This window comes from Mustela nivalis (genome assembly GCF_964662115.1).
Source record: "Mustela nivalis genome assembly, chromosome: 20".
NCBI lineage: Eukaryota > Metazoa > Chordata > Mammalia > Carnivora > Mustelidae > Mustela > Mustela nivalis.
The window spans coordinates 17,817,798-17,824,255 of NC_139039.1; positions in this window are offsets into that span (position 1 = coordinate 17,817,798).

Here is a 6,458-nt window from a genome sequence, read left to right on the forward strand (position 1 = left end):
CACCACCAGGGAGTCTTTTCCATAATTTAACCCACTCAAATCAACATAACACCTGATTGAAATTCTCTTGTAAAATCCCTGCCTTTAAAAGAAATTGCATTGTAATCAATATAAAAGGTTGAAATAAGTACTTGCCTCCATTTTTCAAAAAACCTCCATGCAATCTAATGGCCAGGTCAAACTGAGTATCGGGAAATCAGCTATCTACAGCAATCTAGGTCTTAAATTCATTCATGTGGATCAAAAGCAGAATCTGATATTGGAAATGACAGAAATGTAAAACAGAGTCATCACTAAAATTCCATTTTATACTCCTGCCAAGTCCCAGGTGCCGTGCTAGACTTGGGAGAACAAGAGCGTAACAAAGGTCACCTTCTTGCTTTATCTTGTAATTAGGCACATGCCACTTTCCTAGTGTATGCTACAGCTTAGAGACGCTGTCCAGAAATGTTGAGTTATACCCATGTGTAAGAAAGGGAAAGAGAGAGATCAATCCATGGTAGTATTTCTCTAGAGACCCTGATGAACTAGAATATGCCCATCTTTCCCCTGGAGTTAAAGACATGGATGGTTCTATATAAGGCATTCTACCATTTCCTTTGTTCTTTCTTTTACAATCCCTTCCACACAGTGTTTATTTCACAGACCGTGTCATTGTTCGATTTAAATGCTCCAAACAGAGTTCAACACTAGTGGCGATTGAAAATGATTACAAGGGTAGTTAAGGTGGTTTTCAGTCTGGGTTTCTGCCTTTTTTATTGTCATGTAGCCAGGGTTCCTTGAAGTTGAGATTAACTAAAAGTGGATAATAACACAGAAAACTGGAAAGGAAGAAAACAAGAGATTCCTATACTCAGCAAGCTTATTAAAAAAAAACAACAACAACAACAAACAAACTGGAAGCTGTAACAAATGAGTCAACATTTTTATGACAATGTGTGTTCATCTTTCATCAGTAATAATAGAACTGCTGTGCATGTGCTATGATGACTTTATTTCTTATATAGATGTATTTACAGAAAGTCTCTTATTTTCTTTAATTTTAAGACATTAGAAACACTGTGTTAGCAATCTGAGGCAATCTTGCTAAAAGTGGTAGCTGGCAGGACTCTGTACTGATGATTCAGCATCATGAACATCTATTCAACATAGGCAATTCTGCTTATTAACCTATCAGCAAAACAACCTCATACATGTACTATCACAAAAATAAAACAGAAGACAGCAATTAAAAGGAAGAATCAAGGGGGAAACAGCTAAATTCAAAATGAAAACAAAAAGAATCTCAACATAAAAATATGTAAGCTTTCTTAGACCTCACAATGCTTGGAAAATGCCTTCCATCTTCCCTGAATATCAATGTGTTGTCCCTGTGATCTCATAACCCCTGTGCTTAAAGCTCTCTTTTGCCTGTGGATCTAATCAGGTAGTCTCCTAAGTCATTTGCTGATAAGCCCTGTGCTTCTGCTGAAGGCTTCAGTCTGTAGCACTTAGCTACCAATGCCCATGAAGAGAGTTTCCAAAAGACCCATTCTTAATATACAATTCTATTAAATTCTCCAAAGATTTCTTAAGGGCCTGCTCTCAGGACCCTATGTTTGAGCTACATAAAAAGTCTAGAAAGAGAGATAAACATAAAAGGAAATTATTCCAGTGCAGTCTGATAAGTACAATAACTAGAAGTTTGGATAGAGAAATAAAGGAGAATATGAATGGCCAGGGAAATTTTTATCAGAGGAATTGCTGCCAAATCTTAGTTTTGAAGGAAGAAGAAGCACTGATCAAGGGGTCAGGGAAGGAGACCTGACAAAGAAAGAAATTGAGACTATCTTTATCTTCCACTGCAGAACCATAAAAGTGTAAATCCATGTAAGTTAAGTGGGAATCTAAGAATCTAAAATGAAGGAATTGGGGCCTGATAAGTGAAATATGAAATGAAAAAGTCAATATGGTGAAAACTGAACTCTACTCTTCATCTGGTGTCAATAAATTGTGGCTGCTGGCTACATGTGGTCCAACACCTGTTTTTGAAAATAAAGTTTTACTGGTACACAAACATACTTATTCATTTACAAGTTGTCTTCAACTGCTTTCAAGTAGTTGAGACAGAGGCTCTGTGGTCCACAACGCTTAAAATATTCTCTGTCTGACCCTGTACAGAGAATGTTTGTCAACACCTGATCTAAGTAACAAGGATTCCAGGAAGTAGCCAATGGAATGTTAACAAGAACAGATTTGTGTCATAGCTCTATTCAGCAGAGGGGAGGTCAGAGGCTAAAGACATAGAGCCAGAAGCATCACTGAAAAAGGAGAAATAATGAGAATCTAAACTAAGGCAGGAACTGTGACCATGAAGATGGAGAAAAGGCATTGAACCCAATTCATGTCCAAAACATGCAGCATTCTAAACAAAATTTTAGGTGTGGCAAACAAAATTTCTACTACCCTAGCGATATGGGGGAAGGGTGGCTTTAGGTATGAGAGAATACCCAAATGATCCAGAGATAGATCTGACTGCTCCTATTAGTCAGAGCAAAAGCATTTTTATCTTTTTAAAAGCAATATATGTTCTTATGCTTGTTACAAAAAGCAACATGTACATGTTTGTGGAACAAAATTGTAAAAAAAAAAAAAAGAAGAAGAAAAAAGAAAAGAGAAACTGTAAAAGTAATCCATAATGACACAATTATGAAACTTTTAACAGTTTTTGAGTATCTACTGTTTCTATGAACATCCGTGCTTTATATTTTTTTTACCAAAATGGAAAATAGTCTTATGTTGTTTCATAAAATCCAAAAATGGATAGGCAGTTAAGACATTTTCAAATTCTGCTTTTACAAACAGTACTCTAATTGCATTGTTAGATAAATATTTTATCATGTCTTTATTTCCCTAGGATAAATTTCTCTATATGGAATTGCCAGGTCAAAGAAAAAGCAAATTTTTCTAACTGTTCTTTTCTTACTTTACAAGTGTCTTATAATCATTTGTTTGCAGAATGTAAAAATGGAGGCAAACCCATGCCAGAAGAAAGAGAATTTATTAACAAAATACTATTAGACTCTAATTGCAGAAATAGAGCTGTGCCTCCTGAGAAATGTGCTAGGAACATGAAAGTCAAGCATAAAATATCTTCCATTCTTTTTCTCATCTTATTCTTTCTCTTTCTAGTGGCCTGATTTTTCTTTTATATTCTCTGAGCTACTACATCATGATTTTTTAATCACAAGCACTTCCTTGGTTCACCCATCTGATTACACATGGCTTAATTTAGTGGCCCAGTATAAGCTTTAGTCCATTAATCTAAATGATCTCATAGCTCTACTTGATACTAATTTCAGATTTTCTCAAATAAAACCATCAAAGGACAAAAAAATCCTTTTGACCCCACAGAGATCATTTGTCCAGCTCTCTTCTAATCAGCTCTGGAAAGGGTCCATTATCAGTTGTAAGAACCTCTTACCTTTTCTAAAAAGCACTTTGAATTGGACAAATCTCTTGGTAAGGGATATAATTACAGGTATCTATAATACAAAAAGCATTCAATAATTTTATGTAATTTTATCAACTAAATATAACCACAGTTCCCACCTTTGTTTAGTGTCTTCTGGGTGTTTTTTTTTTTAACACCAAAAAACAAACAAACAAACAAACAAACACATTTTTCCATATCAAGAATGAAAACTCTACACTGTCATTGTTAATGATTCATTAATATTTTATTCATTATAGAAATGTGAGAAGTTATCAAGACATACCACTTTCAGGGATACTGAGTTTAGTGTGGTGAAGAACACACTGGAGCATTTATCTCAGATTATTTATTTAGAAAAAAAAAAATCTAAGACAGCAATTGGTAATTCAAGATTTGCAACCCTGAAGCATTTTAATGCACGTTGACATTATTCTCCACAAATTCTTACCACCTTAGAGGTACGCTAGGCCAGCTTAGATCATGTTGATGCTATTTCACTATTGCCAAGCTGAGTGATGACAAATTACATCATTTTCATTTATTTCCATCTCACTATTCAAATAGTTATTGGTCATTTGTACTTTTCTTTTCATGTACAATCTGGGGTGTTGCTGTTTTTCTGTTTTCCTGTTTTGTTTTGTTTTGTTTTTTGCACTGATGTGTGATTACTTGTAATTTACGTGTATAAAGTTTTCCTTTATCAGATAAGGATAGTAAATTTTCCACTGACATATTGGTTTAAATTGTTTCCTCTGTATTTGGAATTTAACAGTATTTAAGATACAATCTTTTTTCTTGTTTGGTCTTAGTTTGATGTAGAATGGGAATTTTGTTTTTCTAAATATGTAGTCAAATCTGTGATTCTACTTATGTATGCCTTCAGCCTAGTTCAAGATTTGGAAAAACATTTAAAAAAGCATTCCCCGACTGAGGAGTCAAGATGGCGGAGAAGTAGCAAGCTGAGACTGCTTCAGCTAGCCGGAGATCAGCTAGGTAGCTTATCTAAAGATTGCAAACACCTGAAAATCCATCGGCAGATCGAAGAGAAGAAGAACAGCAATTCTGGAAACAGAAAAACAACCACTTTCTGAAAGGTGTTTTCTTTTTTAAAAATTTTTTTTCTTTTCTTTTTTTTTTTTTTTCTTTTCTTTGTTCCTTTTTTTTCTTTCTTCCTTTTTGAACCTTTTTTTATCCCCTTTCTCCCCACTCACGATTTTGGATCTCTTCTAATTTGGTTAAAGCATATTTTCCTGGGGTTGTTGCCACCCTTTTAGTATTTTACTTGCCCCTTCATTTACTCTTATCTGGCCAAAATGACAAGACGTAAAAATTCAACACAAAAAAAAGAACAAGAGGCAGTACCGAAGGCTAGGGACCTAATCAATACAGACATCGGTAATATGTCAGATCTAGAGTTCAGAATGACAATTCTCAAGGTTCTAGCTGGGCTCGAAAAAGGCATGGAAGATATTAGAGAAACCCTCTCGAGAGATATAAAAGCCCTTTCTGGAGAAATAAAAGAACTAAAATCTAACCAAGTTGAAATCAAAAAAGCTATTAATGAGGTGCAATCAAAAATGGAGGCTCTAACTGCTAGGATAAATGAGGCAGAAGAAAGAATTAGTGATATAGAAGACCAAATGACAGAGAATAAAGAAGCTGAGCAAAAGAGGGACAAACAGCTACTGGGCCACGAGGGGAGAATTCGAGAGATAAGTGACACCATAAGACGAAACAACATTAGAATAATTGGGATTCCAGAAGAAGAAGAAAGAGAGAGGGGAGCAGAAGGTATACTGGAGAGAATTATTGGGGAGAATTTCCCCAATATGGCAAAGGGAATGAGCATCAAAATTCAGGAGGTTCAGAGAACGCCCCTCAAAATCAATAAGAATAGGCCCACACCCCGTCACCTAATAGTAAAATTTACAAGTCTCAGTGACAAAGAGAAAATCCTGAAAGCAACCCGGGAAAAGAAGTCTGTAACATACAATGGTAAAAATATTAGATTGGCAGCTGACTTATCCACAGAGACCTGGCAGGCCAGAAAGAGCTGGCATGATATTTTTAGAGCACTAAACGAGAAAAACATGCAGACCAGAATACTATATCCAGCTAGGCTATCATTGAAAATAGAAGGAGAGATTAAAAGCTTCCAGGACAAACAACAACTGAAAGAATTTGCAAATACCAAACCAGCTCTACAGGAAATATTGAAAGGGGTCCTCTAAGCAAAGAGAGAGCCTAAAGTGGTAGATCAGAAAGGAACAGAGACCATATACAGTAACAGTCACCTTACAGGCAATACAATGGCACTAAATTCATATCTCTCAATAATTACCCTGAATGTGAATGGGCTAAATGCCCCTGTCAAAAGACACAGGGTATCAGAATGGATAAAAAAACAAAACCCATCTATATGTTGCCTCCAAGAAACTCATTTTAAGCCCGAAGACACCTCCAGATTTAAAGTGAGGGGGTGGAAAAGAATTTACCATGCTAATGGACATCAGAAGAAAGCAGGAGTGGCAATCCTTATATCAGATCAATTAGATTTTAAGCCAAAGACTATAATAAGAGATGAGGAAGGACACTATATCATACTCAAAGGGTCTGTCCAACAAGAAGATTTAACAATTTTAAATATCTATGCCCCCAACGTGGGAGCAGCCAACTATATAAACCAATTAATAACAAAATCAAAGAAACACATCAACAATAATACAATAATAGTAGGGGACTTTAACACTCCCCTCACTGAAATGGACAGGTCATCCAAGCAAAAGATCAGCAAGGAAATAAAGGCCTTAAACGACACACTGGACCAGATGGACATCACAGATATATTCAGAATATTTCATCCCAAAGCAACAGAATACACATTCTTCTCTAGTGCACATGGAACATTCTCCAGAATAGATCACATCCTCAGTCCTAAATCAGGACTCAACCGGTATCAAAAGACTGGGATCATTCCCTGCAT